Below are 20,036 nucleotides of genomic sequence, written 5' to 3'. Positions count from 1 at the left end.
GTGCTGTGGCTCAAGTGGTAGAGCACTAGCCTTGAGCTGAAGAGCTGAGGGACAGAGTCAGGCCCCATGACTGGACCCAAAAAAAAAAACCACAAAAAATCTGGCTGTGAGATACATCAAGCACTTTATTGACACTTGGGTTACTTGTAAGTAGGTGGGATGCTCCTAAAAATCTTCAAAGCCAATTTCTGATGAGACTGTGAAAGGTTTAAGGTAAAGTTTAACTCACCTAAATGATGGATTTTTAATTACAAGGTAGTAACTCTGGACCTGAGTTGAGTCCCTGGTTGAATATGGAGGGCAAAATCCCTTAAAACCTTCAACTGGTGAATATACTGTTATACTACCAATAATACATTTTTTTGTGTGGTGCCTGAGATCAAATACAGGGTATCACCCATGGATTGCAAGTGCTCTACCTTTGTTATATCCCTAGATTATTTTTGAAACTGCAATTCGTTAATGGTCTGAATAACAGGCCTGAGACCAATAATTTTACATTTAGCAGTTAATACGTATGGAGATACTTTGTGCCACACTCCCAAAATCCCATAATTGGGAAAAAAGTTTGCCTATGATCTAGCAGCTAGTAACATTAAGGGAACCTTTTGCTTTTCAGTTTAAGTACGTGTTTTAGTAAAGACAATTCAATAGCATGCCCATATTTTTGCTAAAATTCACAAGACTGACTTGTATGTAGTACCTCCCATTGAAGCACGCCTTTTCCGTGTATAGTGGAATGTTTGGTTCTTTTCTTTTTTGGGTCCGGTCTTGGGGCCTGAACTCTACCCCTCAGCTCTTCAGCTTAAGGCTAGCACTTTACCACTTGAGCCACAGCACCACTTCCAGCTTTTTCTTCTTATATGGTGCTGAGGACTCGAACCCAGGGACTCATGCATGCAAGGCAAGTGCTCTACCACTGAGCCACCTTCCCAGACCTGATTCTTTAACTTTATCTTGCTCACATTATTTTCTTGAAGGTCACTGAGCTTGTTATTATCTTAAATTACATTAGACAATCAAAGCAGAGAAGGGATTCTTGCATGTATGCCATAGCTGGCCTCACGTCATTAACCTTAGAAGTGGAGGTATAAACTAAGCAGCAGAGCACTAGTTCTGAGCTGAAAAATCCAAGAGGCTCTGAGTTACATTTCCCTAAACTGACACAACTATGATCCTTCCAAACAGATAGGATTACAAGGGTAAACTATTAGTTCTGGCAGCACAAAACATTAACACCCCAAGGATCATTAACTAGAGATGATCAAGCAATAGATCAAACCTTGAACTAGTCTTTAGGCAACTTGATTAATATATGACTTATGAAGGTAGTTCAGTATAAATCTTTCTAAACAGCACTTATGAGAAAGATGTTGCTAAGATTTTTTTGTGTGTATGTGCATGTGTGCCAATGCTAGGGTTTAAACTCAAGGCTTTGGTGTTGTCTTTTAGCTTTTTCATTCAACACTTGTGCCATTCCACTTGAACCAGACTTCCACTTAGACCTTTTTGGTGACTAATTGGTTTCCTGGACTTTTCTGCAGAGGCTGGATTCAACCTGAAGCCATTAAATCTCAGCCTTCTGAGTAGCTAGGATTAGCGGTGTGAGCCACGGCTGCCTGGCTTTAAGCAGAGATTTTAAAGCATTACATTTGTTAGTTCACTGAAACTGCTTTCTAGCAATTTGATAGTTCCAGTAACTGGGGCTGGCCATAAAGCCCTAATTAAGCACAAGACTCACAGAAATAATTTTCACTACTTTAGGTCCTAATTAGTTCCTCTTGGCAGGTTGTTTTCCTTTGTGTGAATTCCTAGGCACTTAGTCTTGTTTTCTGTCCCTTTGGGTTTTGCAGAATTATCCCCCCCGGGCTTTATTCTCCTTGATTGAAATTTGAGACCTGATCCAAAATTTCAATGTAATTTTTTGAATTAAAAAAAAAAAACAAAAACAAAACCTAGAGTAAGCAGCGCTGGTGGCTCACGCCTATAATCCTAGCTGCTCAGGAGGCTGAGATCTGAGGATCATGGTTCAAAAAGCCAGCCCGTGCAGGAAGTCTGAGACTCTTATCCCCAATAAACCAATAGAAAAACAGAAATGGTGCTGTGGCTCAAGCAGTAGAGTGCTTGCCTTGAGCTGAAGAGTGCAGGGACAGTGCCCAGGCCCTGAGTTCAAGCCCCACAACCAACCAAAAAACAAAAAAACGTAGAGCAGCAGGATGGAATACTGGAACTGAAAAAGAGTAGAGCAAGTGGGGACCAGGAGGCTCAAGGCTTAAGACTCATCAGCACATGAGTACCAGGCAAACTTATTTATTTGGTTTAGTACAAGGAAGGTCACTATAGATCAAAACAGGCTATACATGTAGAAAACAAGGTCTTAACGTATTTTGATATTACAGTCATTGACATAAAAAGACAGAGTTTGTGTACCCACTGTTAACTGACACCAAACAGGGCTGTGACTTAGACATTTATCTCAACTTTCATAGGGTCCAGTTGTCAGTCTTCTGAGCACTGGTGAGGTAGCAGCCCAACCTCTTAACCCTTTCCTAGTTTTAATGCTCAGCTTCTGAGTTCCCTACATAACCAGTAACCAAAAAAGGGGGTGGGGGCACTGAGAATAGTACTTATTAGTTAGTCCCCAACTTACCTTTAATATTTTCCCCCCTCACAAAATGAGGGTTCTTTCGTTAACTTCTGTCTATGACAGCTCGGCAGCTTGTATATCCTGCCAATCTAATTGTTTCCATCACAGCACAGTATGGGAAAAGAATGATAGAGAAAAGGTAGTGATGACTTTAAAGCTACTTTGGGTGTTTTGTGTTAATATTTTTGCTAATACGGTTTTGTACTTGCTTGGCTTGCACTCTACCACCTGACCCATGTTTCCAGGCTGATCTTTGGTAGGTGTTTTGGAGATGAGAATCTTGAGGACTTCTGTTTGAGTTGGCTTCAAATGATTATCCTTTGGATGTGCTAGGATTACAGATGTGAACCACTTGACCCCAAATAAATGTCTTCTTACATTTCTTCTTAGACTCACCAGGGCATAAGTTCCTTTGCTTAAAAAAAAAAAAAATCAAGTCAATTAAGAAATCCTATTAAATCTCATGATTATACTACTAAAACCAACACAGACAAGGACAGGGACACACACAGAGCAAAGTAGCAACATGGAGCCTCTATCATAGTAGTAGCCCTACTGTGGTCAAAAGGCAATCTGCTCACTTAATACAGTAGATTAAATGGTATAGAGGAGTTGTAAAGTGGGAAGTCATGGCCATGAGTTTAATCCCTAAACAAAAAAGGTACCACCAACAAAATTACCCTACAGGCTTTTATGACAAAACCATTTCTAAGGACACTATGATCAAACGCTCTGTAGTAGCTAAAATTTGAAGACTGCTTTTTCGTAAGTGGAAAAACCAGGTATGATAGCTCAGGTATGATAGCTGTTGTAATCCTAGTGACATGATAGCATTTGTTTTCTCAGCTACCATAGGAAGCAGAAAAATAGCACTGAATTCCAGGCTACCCAGAGGAAAAAGGAAGGCTCAAGGGTTGAATTTCACTCTATAAACAGGGGTTGGCAAAGGCCACAGGCAAATTCGAACATGCTGCCCTGTTTCTAATGGCCCCTGAAAACAGAATTTTAAAAAGATTTTCATTTTTAAATTATAAAGATGACAGAAGGGTTAGTTATGTAAGTTGGGATGTCATCCCTTTCCTTATGGTTTCCCTCCCATTACCCCCTTTAAGGTGTATAGTTCATTTTTAACAGTTTCTACTGAGTATCAGTGCTGTATTTGCTCACTCTTTGGCCCTCCGTTTCTGCCCCCATTGTCCTCCCAAAGGCAGGTAACTATACACACTAGACAAAAAAAACCTCTTGTTTCAATTTTCTGGAGTTCATTTATATGATCAGATGCATATAGGCATTGTGCCTTGGTGGCAAACAGAATTTTGACACTGAAAATTGCATGCAATTCCAATTTTAGTGCCCATAGCCATGCTCATTTGTTAATACATTGTTCAATGGCAACAGAAGCAGAAAATATTTACTGTTTGAACTAGTGCATTAAGCTTGCACCTGTGCTCTTGAATTGTTAGGACCCTTGCACTGTCACCTAGACTTTTCAACTCACAGCTGGTACTCTACCACTTCAGCTATGTCTGGCCCTGTATTTTGCTGGTTAATTGGATGAGTCTCATGATTTTTTTGTCTGGGATGGCTTTGAACCTGGACCCGTAGATCCTAAGACTCCTGAGTAGCTAGGATTACAGATCTGAGCACTAAGCCTTAGTGTTTATCTTGAATTAGTTGCACAGTAGGACTGTCTTAGCCAGACACTGTCAAAGACAGTAAGGAAAACAGGTTTCTCATAATTCAAGAAAGTATTATAAATTATCTCTAAGGTGCTAGGAATTTAACACAGGGCCTTTCCCATGACATTCTTCTACTGCTCTTTTCCTAACAATAAAAAATCTGTTTGCACCCAGACTAGGACCAACTCCATAGGAGAAGTCATTCCACTCTCAGAGGTGCAAAACACTGTCCAAAGGCACTTTGTCCCAACACCAAAACAGTGTATGGAGCAAACCTCAAAACAGCGTTTGTTCTTCCAACAGTGTAACACAATCACAGGCACCACAGTAGTCTGGATAGCTGACAACTGCTGGATTAATCCCCAAATAATTTAGCATTGTTTCAGACACACAGGTATTCCAAATACAAGGCACATATACTCGAATCACTAGTTGGATGTTCTCATGTATTTTCAGTATTTTTTTCTACCATAGAGTTCTTGCACAGGACACTGAGATCTAGCTGTGATCAAAGCAAGACAAATACAACTTGTTAGAGGGAAATAATTATTTCCTGATGGCTATTAACTAGTCAACAGGCCTGGCTCCAACGGGATAGCCAATGTTGGAAAAAAACAGACATTTACCTGACAAGTCGACGTGCATTGTCCACCTGCCAGTGTTTCTCTTTAAAACGGTGAAGATGTGCTCTATTTTCAAGACACCCTAAGGAAAGGAAGAAAATATGGCTTAGTGATCTAGTGATAGTAACAATCTGACAGTCCTTTTAAGGGAAGGCCATCTCATAACAATTGCTGAGGGTATTGGGCAATAGGGACCTATGTACTTTTGTTACCTTTTAATGAATCCAAGTCAGAAAGACAATCTATCCTTAAGTTCCTGGATAGTGTACCAAACATGTTACAAGAAATTGAGGGCAGCTAAGTTTGTAGCTAGCAAAAGAATTTAGGCTAGACAGGAAATTTTATTAGAGGTAAAAAGATAGCATGAGGGGCTGGGAAGGTGGCTCAGTGGTAGAGTGCTTGCCTTGCATGCATGAGGCCCTGGGTTTGATTCCTCAACACCGCATAAGCAGAAAAAGCCAGAAGTGGCGCTGTAGCTCAAGTGGTAGAGTGCTAGCCCTGAGCTGAAGAGCTGAGGGACAGCACCCATGCCCAGAGTTCAGGCCCCACAACTGGCAAAAAATAAAAAATGAAACAAAAAAAGATAGCATGAGTCCATCTCAGCCGTCTTACCCAGTCTTCTTGGTCATGGGTTAAGTAGGAAAAATTAACCCCTTCAAGAGGGCTTTTTGATTGGTAGGTCTCCTTTAAGTTATAAAGTCCAGCGGTAAAGACTGAGTGCTCTGTCCTTATTTCCCATTTCTTTTCTAGCCTCATTTAGTTGTCACATTGGTTCTGGTTTACCACTTTATCCTGGTGTCTGCAAGTTACATAGGCCTCAATTTCCTGACTGCCTGTTTTCCAATAACTAATGATCACTTTTAATGAAAGCAAAATCCCATTAACTTCCTTATTAGGCATCTTTTGTGCTATCTGTAAGCACTAAAAAAAATTAAAGCTTGACTTCTATTAATATACCCCCAGCAGGCTTATTTTTCCTGTATCCAATGTGTAACTCAGGTAATTTTATACTGCCCACACCTGTTAGACCAGAGCAACTCAGGTGTGGATTTTACGTTTCCCACTCAAGCCATGCTCTTGCAGATTTAAACTTAGTGAATAATGAATTATGCTGACATCCTGGTATAGTTAACTACAGAGTTGGCATGAACCAGGCCCAGAATGCCAACCAGCTATTGGCTGCTGTTCTCCCAGCAGTGTAACACTTGCCTAGGTACAATGTTCAACCTAGGCAGCTGCCTACAGCTGGGGCAAAAGAGATAATTAAGTTGTACTCACCTCACATGTGCCTGAATTCCACAGCTGGCTACTCTGAAACCAAAGCACTCTAGGTTAGTCTTGATATCAAAACACACATATGCAACTCACCTCATTCCCCAAGATCTCTTAACTTTGTGAGGCTGGAGACACAGAAACAATAGTGGACAATAGAACAGCTTATCCTAGGTTAGATTTGTTTTCTTATCTTTCTCATAACCTTTGTACCACAGCAGTTCAACAGTGTATCTACAGTCTTGTCAACAATAGAAAAATCTAGCCCTTGCACATACCAGCTGACTCAATAAGTAACTACCTGTCACCTAAGAGATTATGAATAATGCTTTGTACAGTCCTTGGGATATTTAAATAGAACATTGGGATATTTAAATAGAACATAAGATTAAGCCACAGCATATGTGGTATCACGAGCTATAGTCACAGAGACAGATCTGAAAATTTAGGTTTGATGCCATTGTGGGCAGACAAACTCAACACTTAAACTAACCTGCAAAAATCCAGAATTGGAGATGAAGTTTAGATGGTAAGAGCACTAGCTTTAATCAGAAAAAGCTAAGGAACAGCATCCATGCAGAGTTCAAGCCCCACTACTAGCACGAAAAAAAAAAAAAACACCAATCAGAATGTGCAGTTACCCAGGAAGAGTAATAGATGAAGATTAACTAGAAAGGCCAAGGGCTAATAAAAACTGATATAGGGCCAGGCACTGAAAACAAGTGTTACTTAGAGCAGAACTTGGCTGAAACCTGTATTATCCACTCATGAGGTGACAATCCAGTAGGCAGCCTGGGCAAGTTTCAAGGCCTAGGCCTTACTAATGGCTGGATGCAATGGCATACAAGTCATCCCTAGTGACACCAGGAAGCATAAAACGGTAGTCTAGGGTGGCCAGAACATAATACCAGAACCTAACTCAAAAATAGTCAATGGAGGGCTAGGAAGGTGGCTCAGTGGTCAGAGTGCTTCCCTTGCATGCAATAGGCCCTGGGTTTGATTCCTCAGCACTACATAATCAGACAGGAGGTTGCACTGGCACTATGGCTCACATGGTAGAGCACTACCCTTGATTTGAAGAGCCGAGGGACAGTGCCCAGGCCCAGAGTTCAAGCCCCACAACCAAAAACAACAACAAAAATCAATGGAAAAAGGGGTCTAAGGCAGTATAGTGTATGCCTAGGCAATCAGGAAACCCCAAGTTAGATTGGATCTCCATTTACTGCCATAAGCAGATCCCACCATTCACAATGTTGAATGAATAGACCCCAAGACTGGTGCCACAATTCAACTACACTTCCAGTTTCCCCCTCTTGCTGGTTAACTGAACACTTAAAATACTGGACTTCTTTGTTGCAAATAGCTTGCTACTGGTTCCTTGGAGAACTGAAAGGGACTAGTGGTAGTTATGTTTCCAAGACCTCCACTACTGATTTTTTTTTTTGGGTCCCTCGTGGGGCCTGAACTCTGGGCCTGGGCACTGTCCCTCAGCTCTTCAGCTCAAGGCTAGTGCTCTACCACTTGAGCCACAGCGCCATTTCAAGCTTTTTTTCTTTTTGCTTATGTGGTGCTGGGGAATCGAACCCAGGGCCTCATGCATGCAAGGCAAGCGCTCTACCACTGAGCCACCTTCCCAGCCCCTTCGCTACTGATTTAAAAGTAATAATCAACACGTCTTCAAAAATGTTCATGCCAGGCGATGGTGGCTCACGCCCGTAACCCTAGCTACTCAGGAGGCTGAGATCTGAGGACTGTAGTTCAGAACTAGCCCTGGCACGAAAGCCGGTCAGACTCCACATGGCCACCAGAAAACCGGAAGTGGCGCTGTGGCTCAAGTGGTAGGGCGCTTGCCTTTGAGCTGAAGAATTCAGGAACAGGGCCTGTAATCATAGCTACTTGGTAGGCTTAGAGTATTTTGGTTCAAAGCCAGCCCGAGCAGTAAAGTATGTGACTACCTTCAGTTAACTGCTAAAAAAGCAGTTGAAGCTGTGATTAAAGTGGTATTTCACTATCCTTGAGAAAAAAAACTCAAGGACACCACCCAGGCCTGGTCAAAGACCAGGCCGGCACCAAAAGAAAAACTATTTCTACACGCTCACCATGATTAATCCCGTTCATCTAAGCCCATACTTTTTTTTTCTGGCCATTTTGCAACTAATCTCATCCAGATAACATTTTTTAAAAGTATTTTTGTGATATGTGCGTTTTGAATGCAGGGCCAGAGCGCTGTCCCTGAGCTCTTCTGTTCAAGGCTAGTGCTGTACCACTTTGAGCCACAGCTACACTTCCAGTTTTCTTGTGGTTAATTGATGAGTCTCACGAACTTTCCTGCCCCGGCTGGCTTTGAACCGCGATCCTTAGATCTCAGCCTCCTGAGTAGGATTACAGGCGCGAGCTACCAGCGCCTGGTACATCAAGTTAGTGTAAATGAATAGGAAAAAAAATGAGTTGGGGTTAACCGGTCAGGCCTAAAAACCGAGTGTAAAACTGGCCTGCCCCTTTCAGGACCAGTTCCGCCCAAACACGTGGATCTCACAAACCTTCCCAAATCTCTGCCCGCGGCTCCTGGAGCAGCTTTCGAGATTGGCGTGAGTCTCGCTGGGTGAATTTCCAGTAAGAACCCAGTAGAACCCAAGAGGCGACATTGGGATTTGTTTCCCAGCCTCTCTACAAGATGCCTTCCAAGCCAGTCGTCCCCAGGAAACTAACCCTAATTTCGCCCTGCAGAAGCCCTCCCACTCCTTTTCGACCGTAGCTGGTAAACCTACTAGGCTTCTTCCTCACAATCTAGCCCACACTCACCCGCACACGTACGGAGCACCGCAAGACGCAACCACCACGTTACAGGCCAGAGGCGAAAGGGCAGCAGGAAGCTGATAGGAGCCCCGCCCCGGAGCGCGGGGCAGGACTTTTGGGCGGGGTTTCTCGCCCGGGAGAGGCCGGGTTTAATGAAAAGCCAGGAAAGTGGTGGACTGGAGCTGTGGATCGGAGCTACGTCTTGGATATTGGGAAAGGGCTGGAGTTTAAACAACTGCTACATTTGGTGGGCAGATTTACATTCCATTTCTTATGTAAAAGGAGCGCTGCTCTTGTTACTACTAAAAAGAGAACGTCCTTTGTGGTGGTAGGAACCGACCGAATGCCTGCTTTTAATGTGCCTTAGTGGCGGGTTTTTTTGCATACGTGTAGTGTCTTTTGGTAGCTTTAAATCTAGCCCACGCTTTTGCAGATCCCACGCAGATCCTCCTCCTGCTGTTCTGCGACACTGTGAGCTCACTTGGACAATGTATCTCCCACCCACACAGGTACATACTACAGGTCACCTTGGTCCAGTCTCCAGAAGGCTTTCTGGCCAATCTGTCCTATCACTTATCCCTGCAGTATTCCTGATGTCCACTGTGGAATTCTTAGCTGACTTGCAGCGGCTAAAAAATAACTGATTTTGACAAGTTTTTGCTGCTCTTATGCCAATGAGGCCATATCCTTCGTCTGAACAGACACTGCTCCACATTATGAGGATTTCTTCTGAATGCTGACAGTTTTGTCACTGGTTGAGTCATGATTCTGTCCAGCTAAACGGATGGTATTGCTGGAGAACAACAGGCTAGTCTTACCAACAGTAATTTCTAAGTCCATTTTGCAATTCCCTAAATTGTAGAGCTTCTCTCTTTCCCATATCCCTTGTTTAGAAGTTTAGAGGCCCTGCTGAGATGCTGTGCCTGGCACGATAGCCAGGCAAACCTTTGGAAAGCATCCACTGCCCTTGACATTTGACAATATCCTTTACTATCTACCTTCTTTGCTCTTTTATAATGGAAAAAAAGAGTGGTGCTTCTTGTGCACCCTGACCCTATTATAACCTCCTTTAAAAAAAAATAGCTCAAAGCCCCCAATGGATTAATGGATTTCCAACAAGAGACCCTAGGCTATAGAGCCAAAGAACCACTGGAAAAATGACAAACATCAGTCCTCCCCAGTTTTAATGGAGTTGGTGGGGCTAGGGCTTACATAAGTACAGTAATTTATAAAGTCACATGGTTAGTGTTGGCTTTATAGGCAGGAGCTCTGTTTTGCAGTTAAATAAAATGTGGCTGAAGACTGCTGCCTTAATCAAAGCAGCATCCGCCTGTCACAGTGTATTCATAAAGGAGGGTTATGAGAACTATAAAACCAGCAGATTGGGTGGGTAATTGTCCTACAAAGCTCTGCCAAAGGAGAAGTTACATTGACATCTCATATATTTTGCTATCTTGCCTTCCAAACCCACAAAGTGGAAAAAGCAGAGCAACCCTTAGGTTCATGAAAAGATGAGAGGTGTGTGTGTGAGAGAGAGATAGAGAGAAAGAAAGACAGAAACAGAAGAAAGGAGAGGAGAAAGTGGCTGAGCACAGAGAGGAGTGTTTTTGGAGACAAAGGGATCTATAACCTTATAATGATTGGATTCACAAATTATTTGAGGTACAAGGCAATATTTATGTAGGGAATTAGGTGCTGCTGGCTAACGCCTGTAATCTAGCTAATTCCAGACTGAGTTCAAGCCCTAGGATCAGCACACACAAAAAACTGGTCACTGGCTGCTGGTGGCTCACACCTGTACTCCTAGCTACTCAGGAGGCTAAGATCCGAGGATCGCAGTTCAAAGCCAGACTGCACAGGAAAGTCTGTGAGACTCTTATCTTCAATTCACCACTGGAAAACTGGAGGTGGCACTGTGGCTCAAGTGGTAGAGCACTCACTTTGAGCTGAAGAGCTCAAGGACAGGGCCCAGGACCAGAGTTCAAACAATAGGACCAATAAGGGAGGGTGGGGGATGGGGACCGTGGTCACTAATTTTAAGTATAGGCCAGTCAGTATCCCGTGGAGGAGATTCAGATGATAATTTCTTCTTTTCTGAGTTAAAAAATATTTTTTTTTAAATTTTATTTTATTTTATTTGAGAACATACTGTACAGAGGGGTTACAATTACATGGGCAGGATAATGCATACATTTCTTACCAAGCATTGCAGCCTCCTAAAAAATATTTTCTAAATACTTCTAAATTCTGAATTGATGGTAGTAGATTAATTTTTGTGTTCTTTTACCATTAATATCAACTTTTTTTCTATAGTTATGTTTCTACACCAACAAATACAAAATTGTGGAAGTAGCAACAAAAATAATAGTGGAGGTTGTGAAAAGAAAACAAAACAACCTACAGGTGGATGGAAGGCAAAGGATGAGGGGAAGCCCATTTGCTTGGAGTCTGACCTCATAACCAGAAGTCTTGTCTCTCTTCCACCTGTCCTCTCCTCGCTTCTCTCCTTGATGTCTTTTGCCCTTGAGTCCAAAAAGAACACACACACACCACCACCACCACCTAGGCCACTATTGTTTGATTCCATTTGTGTGTCCTGTGGCTTGAATGTAATTTGTTGTTAAGATGCTCATGAGAGCACTGCCCTCTGAAGAAATTAATATAGTTCTCCTGGGACTGCAGTTCATTCCTTTGAGTAGGTTTTCAAAAAGAACAAGACAGTCTGCTCCCTGGCTTCCTCTCTCACCGTATGCTCTCTCTCTTACACGTTACCACCATGATAATGTCATCTACCATGTTGGGACACAGCCACGGGATCATGTGAGTCAAATAAATCTCTTTTCTTTATAGTACCAGACACATATATTTTGGCATAGTGACAGAAAATGGACTAAGGATATGAAAGTTCAGATAGGGATATCTATAGAGACAAAAAGTATATTACAGGGGGCTGGGAAGGTGGCTCAGTGGTAGAGCGCTTGCCTTGCATGCATGAGGCCCTGGGTTTGATTCCTCAGCACCACATAAAACAAAAAAAGAAAAAAAGCCGGAAGTGGCAGTGGCACTGTGGCTCAAGAGGTAGAATGCTAGCCTTGAGCTGAAGAGCTGAGGACAGCGCCCAGGCCCAGAGTTCAGGCCCCACGACCGGACCCAAAAAAAAAAAAAGTAGATTAGAGTTTGCTTAGGGCTGAAAGGGGGACAAAATGATAGTTAAAGAGCTTAGAATTTCTTCTTGGGGAGATGAAAGTGTTCTAGAATATTTGTAAATATATTAACAATCACTGAATTATATTCCTTTTTTTTTTTTTGATTCGTTGTGGGGCTTGAACTCTGGGTCTGGGCACTATCCCTTGGCTCTTCAGCTCAAGGCAAGCACTCTACCTTTGAGCCACAGCAGCACTTCTGGTTTTCTAGTGGTTTATTGGAGATTAGAGTCTCACAGACTTTCCTGCCCAGGCTGGCTTTGAACCGCGATTCTCAGATCTCAGCCTCCTGAGTAGCTAGTATTGCGCCCAGCTTGAATTATATTCTTTAACTGGGTAAACTGTATGGTGTATGGAGTATGCCTCAATAAAGCTGTTAAAACAACAGCATGAAAAGCATACCTGGAGACCTGAAAATTCAGTAGTTCTACCCATAATTGTGGGATATATAGTCATTTCAGGGCCAGAAAGAGCTTTTAATTTTTATTAATTTTTTTTTGTTATACAAGTGATATGCAGAAGGGTTACATTTACATATATCAGATAATAAGTACATTTCCTTTCATACACTGTCATCTTTTCCCTCATTCTCGCCCATTCCCTTCCTTTTTAAAATTTTAAAATTTAAAATTTTTTTTTCTTGCTAAGCCTGGGGCTTTAACTCAAGGACTGGGCCCTGTCCCTAAACTTCTCTTTGCTCAAGACTAGAGTTCTACCACTTGAGCCCCAGCTTTACTTAGGATTTTGGTGATTAATTGGAGATAAGAGTCTCTTGGACTTTCATGCCTGGGGTGAATTTCAATGATGATTCTCAGATCTCACCCTCTTTTTTTTTTTGGCCAAGTAGAGAATTATTATTATTATTATTTTTTTTTTGGTCAGTCGTGGGGCTTGAACTCTGGGTCTGGGCGCTGTCCCTCAGCTCTTCAGCTCAAGGCGAGCGCTCTACCACTTGAGCTACAGCGCCACTTCCGGTTTTCTGGTGGTTTATTTGAGATAGGAGTCTCATGGTCTCTCCTGCCCGGGCTGGCTTTGAACCGTGATCCTCAGATCTCAGCCTCCTGAGTAGCTAGGATTACAGGCGTGAGCCACCAGCGCCCGGCCAAGTAGAGAATTTTTGTTATTGCTTCTGGTGGGATAGCTAAATTTGTTAGATCTTACCCTCTTGCTAGGAATTCAGTCATGAGCTACCAGTGTCTGCGTAGAAAGGACTTTTTATACTAGATTCAGTGGCTTCTCAGAGCTCTTGCCTGACTTTTAGGGCCAGCAGTTCAAACAGAAGCAAAGAGGTATGCTACATTCCCATGCTTCCTAATAAGGACTTAATTCAACATCTATAGTTACCTACAAGGCAGAAGGCATTGGCCCCTGAAAGAACCAGAGTCTCTGTATTCCCTCTGTGTTAAAAATTAATTTTGATAATAACCTCTGCATAAACAAATATAGCTCTTTAGATGAAAGACTATTAGATAAAAAGAATAGTCGCAAGGCAGCCTGGGATTCTGAGCTCTCTCTATTGCATATAGGGAAACATAATGACGTCAGCAAAACAAGACCAATTCCTAGTCCTTGGAGTTGAGCAAGTTCCAGGACTTGGCTTCTTCCTCACATGCCTCCAATCACCCCTTCATTTGGTTGCTAGACTCAATTTGTTAGTCTATTTTCATACTCCTCATTTTCTCACTACCCTCACCCCCACAATGTCCAAATTGGCCCTCCAATACTGAAACCATTTGCCGGAAATTCATTAAACTGAACACATGGGAAATTACAGAGGAGATTTCACTTGTCACTTAGGCTCAAATTTAGAAAGTAATTTTAAAAGGACAGTGCTGGGAGACTATTTTTATCTTGCTTGTTTGTGCTGACTTTTCTTATCTTGCTGTCTTTCATTCTCTTCCTGCCTATCTCTCCTTTTCCTTGTTTCTTCTTAAACTAAACATTGGCCTTTAGAAATATTTGTCACAAGTTCTCCTTTCTTGCTTTTTAGACTCTGTTTTCTTTTTACTTGTTCATTCATTCATTCACTTATTCACTCATTCAACATATCTCCAGGTATGAGGCTAATCTAGGCAACATAGTGAGATCCTATCTCTTTAAAAGAAAGAAATAGCCAGGGTAGCTCACACCTATAATTTATTTATTTTTTATTATTTTTTTGGCCAGTCCTGGGGCTTGAACTCAGAGCCTGGGCACTGTCCCTAAGCTTCTTTTACTCAAGGCTACCACTCTACCACTTGAACAACAGTGCCACTTCCGGCTTTTTCTGTTTATGTGGTATTGAGGAACCCAGGGCTTCATGCATGCTAGGCAAGCACTCTACCACTAAGACCTAGAATTTTAGCCACACAGGAGGCTGATATTTGAAGATTACTTACTGTTCAAAGCTAACCCCACACAAAGTCCAGAGACAGTTATCTCTAATTAACTAGCAAAAACCTGGAACTGGAGAAGTGACTCAAATGGTAGAACACCATCTGTGAGCAGAGTAAACCCAACAAGAGAGACCCTGCATCCAGGCCTGAGTACTGGCACAAAAAAGAAAGGAAGAAAGGAAGGAAGGGAGGGAGAGAGAGGGAGAGAGAGAGGGAAGGAAGGAGGAAGGAAGGAAAAAATTATTATTGGTAGAACTGGAGTTTGAACTCAAGTTAGTCCTTGGGCTTGCTAAGGAAGAACTCTACTACTGTTTGAGCTACACCTCCCCGCCCCCCCCCCCCCCCCAAAGAAAAGCACATCATTTTTGGCAGTACTAGGGTTCAAATTCCGGGCCTCCTGCTTACTAGGCAGGCTCTTCCAATGAGCCACGCCTACAGTCCCACCCGACTCCGACTCCCATATTATTTTTTTTTTTTTTGGGTCCAGTCGTGAGGCCTGAACTCTGGGGCCTGGGCGCTGTCCCTCAGCTCTTCAGTTCAAGGCTAGCGCTCTACCACTTGAGCCATAGCGCCACTTCCTGGTTTTTTCTTTTTGCTTATGTGGTGCTGAGGAATGGAACCCAGGGCCTCAGGCATGCAAGGCAAGCGCTCTACCACTGAGCCACCTTCCCAGCCCCTCCCATATTACTTTTTAAAATAAAAACTAAAACCACAAGTTGGGCACCAGTGGCTCATGCCTGTAATCCTAGCTACTCCGAGGGCAGAGATCTGAGGATCATAGTTTGAACCCATCCCAGACAGGAAAGTATGTGAGACTCTTATCTCCAATTAACTGCCAGAAAACCAGGAGTGGTCCTGTGGCTCAAAGTAGTAGAGCACTAGCTTGAACAGAAAAAGCTCAGGGACAGTTGTCCAGGCCCGGTGTTCAAACCCCACAGCTGACCAAAGGAGAAAAAACAAGTAAAAACACAAGGAAATGGATAGACCTAGAACAAATGGTGCTAAGTGAGGTAAGCCAAGCTCAGAAAGACAAACAGTGCATGTTTTCTCTCATGTATGGGAGCTAGAGCCAAATACAACTGGACATGATAACCTATAGAGGACTCTAGGCATTCATTCACACGCCATCAGACTAAAGGAGGATACCATAGGAGAGAAACACAACGGTGTAACTTTTCTAAACATACTATTTTTGAAAATGAACTTCAGGAAATGGAAAATTCTTTTTGTTGTTGTTGTTATTGGTGGTGGTAGTGGTAGTTTTGTTGTTATTTTTTTTCCCTCCTTTCTTGTGAAGTAAAGATGGGGCACAGAAAGGGAGGGAGGAAGATTGAACAAATGCAATTATGTTATTCAGCATACCCTATGTGGAAAATGACCTATGTAACTTGTGGGCAGGGCTGGGAGAGGGAAACTGGAGGAAAGTAAAGGAAGGATTGGTATTGTCCAAAAAAAGAAATATGCTTATTATCTTATAAAACAGTAGCCTCTCTGTACAACACCTTAGTAATATATATATATATATACACATATATATATTTTTTTTTGGGGGGGGGTGGGTCATGGGTCTTGAACTCTGGGCCTGAGTGCTATCCCTCACCTCTTCAGTTCAAGGCTAGCTCTCTACCACTTGAACCACAGTGCCACTTCCAGTTTTCTCAGTGGTTTATTGGAGATAAGAGTCTCATGGACTTTTCCTGCTGGGGCTGATTTTGAGCCATGATCCTCAGATCTCAGCCTCCTCAGTAGCTAGGATTACAGGCGTGAACTACCACCGGCGTCCTTCCTTCTTTTTTGTTCCCTGCTCCTTTTCTTTCCTCCCAATTTCCTTCTCTGGTATTGGATCTCATCACTCATCCATCCCACACAGATTTCAGTTCCAAAAACTTCAGTATTACTGCTTGACTGAAAGTACTATTACTGTTCTGATCATAAAGACAATGTTCTGTCTTTGCATATAGCAAAGGAAGATCTTTAGGTGGGAAAAGTTCATTACCTTTCATACATTAATGTGAATTATTAGTGTCCATGATGGGCTATAATATCGTAGCCCACATTTTGAACATTTCTTTGACAGCATCCTGCTGTATAGCATAGCCTGAGATAAGTAGTCTTTGGAACACATTTCAGAAAAACTTATATTAACATTTTTGTTGATTGCTGACTAGCTATGTAACAAAGAATCAGGCATGGAAACTCTCTGCACCTCAGTTTTACTCCTCTGCAAAATGGGACTAATATAAATTCCCTGTCCTATGATAGAACTAGGGCTTCAGTCAATCATCTAAAGATAACTTGACCAGGGCTGGAGGATCTGCTTCCAAGATAATTAATGTGATTGTTGGCTTGACTGATCACAACATGTCATGCTTTCCCCAGAGCAAGTGATCAGAAGGACCAGGAGAAAGTGATTAAGGAGGAAGACACAAATTTTTTTATAATCTAATCTTGGATATTACATGTTATTCTTCTATATTTTATTAGCCACATAAGTTCTAGCACTATGTGTGAGGGGATTACAAATACATGAATACTGGCATAGGGGATCATTGGTTATTTCTAATAAAACTGGCTAGTTTAACTCCTTTGCAAAAAGGTCCTCAAACTAACCATCTCTTCATAAAAATCAATAAACATGTGGCATGTTGCTGAGAACATGGGGAAAAGGAGCCCTCTCATGAGCTTGGTATGAACATAAATTACTGTAACAATTCTGGAAGGTGGTTTGGAGATTCCTTGAAAACCTAAACATAGAACTACCCTGTGATACAGTGATACCACTCTTGGGCATCTACACAGAACATTACAAGTCAGGATTTGGTAAGGACACTTGCACATCTATGTTCATTGCTCACTATTTCCGAGAGCCAACTTATGGAAATAGCCCAAATGTCCTACAGTGGATGAGTGGATCAAGAAAATATTATACATGCTCTGGTTCAGGCCTCCTACCTCGAGTTGTATGCCGGTGGAGTGGAACCGGTCAGGATGATCATGGACATGCGGCTTGCCATCTTCGCCAACATGCTGGGCGTCTAGCTCTTCTTGCTTGTCGTTCTCTATCACTACATGGCAGTCAACAATCCCAAGAAGCAGGAATGAAAGTGGTGTTTTCTCTGCCCCAGGGTTCCAGGACATAGTCTGAGGCAAGATGGAAGGTGTGAGGGGCCTTCACACTTCACTTCATCCCTTCTACCATCACAACATACAAAGCAACTACATCTGGATTTTCCCAAACAACTTTTATTTCCTCAAAGTCTTCCTTAACCCTATGGAACAAGAAGCTGTCACTGGATAGGGCCCAGTATAGAGGCTGCTTTCTTTTCTATTCCCTCTCCCCAAATAAAAAAATATAGATATAAAAAAGAAAACATTATACATACACAATGGAATTTTACCTATCAGAGAGAATAACATTATATCATTTTCAGAGAAATCGATGGACCTAGAAAAAGTTAAGTAAGTCAGGCTCATAGAGACAAACTGTGCATGTTTTCTCTCATATATGAAAGTTAGATCTAAAATACATACATGATAACATATATAAGGTTTATGCATATATACACAAACAAACTGACTAAAGGATGGTATACTTGGGTGAGGAGTCCAATGGAATAACTCCTCTGAACAACTAATGAACTATTTAACAAAATGAATACCAAGAAGTGGAAATATTTGGGTAGGGAGAAGAAAATGAGAAAGGGTCACAAATGAAGGGAGGAAGAGTAAGCAAATATAGTCATTATAGCCAATGTACATTATGAAAAGGATGAACTATGTAGCTTGGGAAGAAACTGGAGGACAATGATGGAAAGGGTAACATTGATCAAGATGCATTGTACTTATAACCTGACATGGAATTGAAACTTCTTTGTACAACTACTTAATGATAAAAATAAACACGTGGCTTTTGTTAAGGCAATAGAGGGTTAGGCATGAGGGCACATTCCTACAGTTCCAATTATGTTAGGCAGAGATGAGAAGATCAAAGTTCAAGGTCAGCAAAAATTAGCAAGGTTATCTCAAAAACAAACCAGCTGCTGGGTGCTGGTAGTTTATGCCTGTAATCCTAACTACACAGGAGGCTGAGATCTGAGGATCTCAGTTTGAAGGCAGCTCAGGGAGGAAAGTCTATGAGATTCATCTTCAATTAACCACCAGAAAACTGTAAGTGGAGCTGTGGCTCAAAGGAGAAGAAAAGCTCAGGGATAGCATCCAGGCCCTGAGTTCAAGCCCCATGATTGACCAAAAAGAAAGAAAGAAAGAAAGAAAAAAGCATAGCCCAAGTATGGTACTTCATACCTATAATCCCAGCAATGTAGAAGGCAGAGGCAGGAAGATTTGCTCTGAGGTGGACCCAGGGCAAAATTGAGACCCTACTTGGAAAATAAACTAAAGCAAAGAAGGGCTGAAGCCCAAGTGGTAGAATGCTTCCCTAGCAAGTATAAGATCATGAGTTCAACCTCCAAAACCCCCTCCAAAAAACCATAAAACATTGGTGTTGGAAGCATGACTCAGGTAGAGTGCCAGTTGACCAAGCAACTCAAGGATGAGGTCCCAAGTTCAAACCCAGTACAACCAAAAACAACACAAAGATTTTAAAACAGCCCCAAACCCCAAACCACTGGAATTCATATCCTTTTCTCAGAAAAGACCTGAACAGGGGAGCTTGAGAAAGTTGCTGCGAGGTCTGGGAATGTGGCTTAGTGCTTAGTGGTAGAGTGCTTACCTATGATGAATGAAGCTTTGATTCCTCAGTACCACATAAACAGAAAAAGCCAGAAGTGGTGTTGTGGCTCAAGTGGTAGAGTGCTAACCTTAACAAAAGAAGCTCAGGGACAGTGCCCAGACCCTGAGTTCAAGCCCTAGGACCAGAAAAAAAAAAAAGTTGCTGTGAGTCTGGCTTCAGTTCTTGTTTCAAATATGTATGAGCATGCTTATTTCTTCAAAGCCTTAATTCCTCTATCTCGGGCCTCATTATTTCGTTCATCTAATTAACTCAACCTTGAATAATCTTAGTTAAACCTGCAAAGAAAAAAAATCTCTTTGAGGAAACCTATAGAACTTCAAAGCCAGACTGAGACGCTGAGTAATTTAACCTTGAAATGACATTGACTTTTATGAAGGATGTCAGACTTACCCAGCCCTCCAGAAACCCTAAGTACTTTCTTGTGGAAGAGAGGCAGGCATCCTGCCTAGTCTAAGAAGAATGATTGACAGCAAGGATCAGAACATTTGCTTCTTGCTTCAACCCTGAGGGCCAGTTCTGTGTTTGACAGAACAAAGATATGGTTCTCAGAGGCCCAGAACAGGCCTCCTGCCCAGCCCCCACCAGCTGGGGCTCAGCTTTGCAGATCTTCATAGGTCAGTTTCCTCAGCTGAGCAGCAGATGGCATCACAGCCTCAGGAGCGAGCAGCTAAGGCTGCTGGCAAGAGAAGAG

General features: G+C 42.3%; 1 long non-coding RNA gene, 1 other non-coding gene and 1 pseudogene across 2 annotated transcripts; 1 reads left to right on the top strand and 2 right to left on the bottom strand.

Annotated features, from left to right (window-relative positions):
• Nucleotides 1-2,294: 2,294 nt before the first annotated feature.
• On the bottom strand, nt 2,295-9,104 carry LOC122118258. The gene is made up of 4 exons (XR_006149302.1): nt 9,024-9,104; nt 6,228-6,260; nt 4,953-5,031; nt 2,295-3,062 (listed from the first exon to the last, which is right to left on the bottom strand). It is a non-coding gene; the product is annotated as an uncharacterized LOC122118258 (long non-coding RNA).
• On the bottom strand, nt 4,486-4,681 carry LOC122118287. Its single transcript, XR_006149321.1, has one exon. It is a non-coding gene; the product is annotated as a small nucleolar RNA SNORA74 (small nucleolar RNA).
• An 8,430-nt stretch (nt 9,105-17,534) lies between the features above and the next one.
• On the top strand, nt 17,535-17,777 carry LOC122118206 (annotated as a pseudogene).
• The last annotated feature ends 2,259 nt before the right edge of the window (nt 17,778-20,036 follow it).

The sequence above is a fragment of the Dipodomys spectabilis genome, unplaced genomic scaffold (genome assembly GCF_019054845.1).
Source record: "Dipodomys spectabilis isolate Male_0828 unplaced genomic scaffold, ASM1905484v1 ptg000147l, whole genome shotgun sequence".
Classification (NCBI taxonomy): domain Eukaryota; kingdom Metazoa; phylum Chordata; class Mammalia; order Rodentia; family Heteromyidae; genus Dipodomys; species Dipodomys spectabilis.
This window is presented reverse-complemented; position numbering and strand designations above follow the sequence as displayed.